A 3,245-nucleotide genomic window follows, 5' to 3' on the forward strand; every position below is an offset into this window, starting at 1 on the left:
GCTGGGTAACATTGCTTCTTGCTCTTCCCTCTTAGCTCAGTAACATCACTCAGTGCTCTTCTAGTATTATATCAGGAACACTGCTCCATGCTTTTCTCTCCTTAGATCATAACAATGTTCCATTGTGCACTCCTTAGCTCGGTAATACTGATCCATGCATAAGACACAATGGTCTAGGGACCTGAGAGCAGAGACAAGCAGTTGGGCCCAATTCTCAGCAAAGGTTTGGAAAAGCAGGACACAGGGACAGTAGAACTCCACAAAGCTGATTGATAATGGGCAATCACAGAGGCTTCTATTAACACAGGAAGGGGTCCCATAACCTTGGGCAGACAGTCACATTTGTCAAATGACTTGAATTCACGTTACTTTGGGTACTTACTGTACAGGAGCTTAAGTAAGTGTTAGGGACAGGGTTGGGTTTCCCCCAGATTCATATCGAAATCCTGAGTTCCAAGCTGAGGATGTACTACAGGAGAGATTGTCTAGAAAGCATGAAGTTCTGGGTTCAATCTATGGTACCAAATAAAGCAGGTATGTTATGATTCCAACAGAAAGACAAGAACTCAAAGTCAAGGTCTGCTTCCACAGCAAATATTAATTAGGCCAAATAAGACCCTGTCTAAAACACTCACATGGGCATGCACACACTCATTCATGAATGAATGAACACATGCACAAATGCACGCTGCTTTCACACAAAATATCTGTGTATATATCCTACTGTCATACTGTACCAAGTGTCATCTGCAAGGGAAGGAACATTTTTTTTCAGAACTCAAGGGTCAAGGGAAGCACTGGAAAGACACTTAGAGTATCATGTCTGGGAAGCTGAGAGCACAGAGACAAGCACTCAGGCCCATTACTCAGCCAAGGCTTGGAAAAGCAAGACACAGGGACAGCAGAACTCCACAAAGTTGACTGAAGATGGGGCAAGCATAGAGGCATCACTTAACATAGTAGGAGGTCACATTACCTTGGGCAGATAGTCACATTCGTCAGATGACTTGAGTTAACATTATTCTGGATACTGACAACACAGAAATGTAAGTAATTGTTACATTACTTAACTGAGTTATGTTGATTCATATTGATATTCTGGGTCCCAGGAGCTGAGGATGTAGTTCACAAGATAGAGGGTTGACTAGGAAGCATGAAGCTCTTGGTTCAATCTCTGGTACCAGAAAAAGCAGGCATGGTATGAGCCCAATGCTGGGGAAGTAGAGCCAGGAAGATCAAGAAGTCAAGGTCAAGGTCAAACCTGCCTACAAACCAAATTTTAAAGCTGGGCTCTATAAGAATTTGTCAAATACACACACACATGCACGTGAAAAAGTATGAATAAATACATGCATAAATGCACACTCCTTGGATGCACAATTTTGTGTGTATCCTACTGTCCTGCACTACACTCCTGAGTGTCATCCTCAAGGGAAGGAAACTTTTCTTTTTAGAACCCAAGTGTCAGGGGAGGCACTGGAAGGAAACTTCTTGCATTAGGTACAATGGCCTGGGGACCTGAGAGCACAGAGACAAGCACTCAGGCCCAGTACTCAGCCAAGGCTTGGAAAAGCAAGACACAGGGACAGCAGAACTCCACAAAGCTGATTGACGATGGGCAATCATAGAGACATCTCTTAACATAGGAAGAGGTCACATCACCCTGGGCAGACAGTCACGTTCATCAGATGACTTGAATTCACATTTTTCTGGACCCTGGCTAAACAGGAGCATAAGTAATTTTTAGGGACTGAGGTGTGTTGCCCCCATAGTCATATTGAAATTCTGGGTCCCAGGAGCTGAGGATGTAGTTCTTGAGATAGATGGTTAACTAGGAAATGTGAATTTCTTGGTTCAGTCCCTGGTACCACATAAAGCAAGTATGATATGAGCTTAGCGCTCGGGAGGTAGAGGCAGGAAGATCAGGAAGTCAAGGTCAAGGTCATAACTGCCTACAAAGCAAATGTGAAGGCTGGGCTAAATAAAACCCTATCTAAAACACACACAAACAGGCACAAGAGCATGTATGAACAAATGCACGCTCCTTGCACTCACAATTCTGTGTGTCTATCCTACTGTTCTACTGTCCCAAGTATCATGTGCAAGGAAAGGAACCTTTTCTTTCAGTAAGTGGGACTGAGTTGTGTTGCTCCCAGATTCATATTAAAATTCAAGGTCCCAGGAGTTCAGGATGTAGTTCAGGAAATAGAGGATTTTTAAGGAAGCATAAAGCTCTGGGTTCAATCCCTAGTACCACATAAAGCAGGTATAGTACAAGCCCAACGCTGGGTAGGTAGATCCAGGAAGCTCAGGAAATCAAGTCCAAGGTCCTACCTGCATCCAAATCAAATATTAAGAATGGTATATATAAGACCCTGTCTAAAACACACATGCATACATACATGTGCATGTTTGAAAAAATGCATCCACTACCCCACTCTCCTTGCATGTATAATTCTCTGTGTCTATCCTACTGTCTTATCTTGCCGAGTTCCCTCTGCAATGGAAGGAATATTTTTTCAGAACCCAAGATTCAGGCACTGGAGAGAAACTTAGGGGCATCAAAGACAATGGTCCAGGGAGCTGAGAGCAGAGACAAGCACTCAGGCCCAGTACTCAGCCAAGGCTTAGAAAAGCAGGACACAGGAAGAGCAGAACCCCACAATGTTGATTGATGATGGTCAATCATAGGGGCATCTCTTAACATAGGAAGAGGTCACATCACCTTGGGCAGACAATCACATTCATCAGATGACCTGAGTTCACATTATTCTGGACCCTGGCTACACATGAGATTAAGTAAGTGTAGGGATTGATTGAGTTGTGTTGCCCCACATCATATTAAAATTCTGGGTCCCAGGAGCTGAGGAAGTAGTTTACGAGATAGAGATTGAGGAAGCATGAATCTCTGGTTTCAATCCCTGGCACCACATAAAGCAGGTATGGTAGGAGCTGGGAAGGTAGAGGCTGGATGATCAGGAAGTCATGGTCAAGGTTATTCCTACCTAGGAAGCAAATCTTAAGGCTGGGCTAAATAAGATCCTATCTAACACACACATGCACACATCCCTGCACAAATGGAAATGTATATTCTTGCACCTACAATTTGTGTGTCTATACTACTGTCCCAAGTGTCACCCTCAAGGGAAGGAACCTTTTCTTTTCAGAATCCAAGGGTCGGTGGAGGCACTGGAGAGAAACTTAATGCATCAGGCACAATGATCCAGGGAGCTGAGAGCAGAGAC

Source organism: Psammomys obesus, unplaced genomic scaffold (assembly GCF_907164565.1).
Source record: "Psammomys obesus unplaced genomic scaffold, mPsaObe1.curated_primary_1811, whole genome shotgun sequence".
Lineage (NCBI taxonomy): Eukaryota > Metazoa > Chordata > Mammalia > Rodentia > Muridae > Psammomys > Psammomys obesus.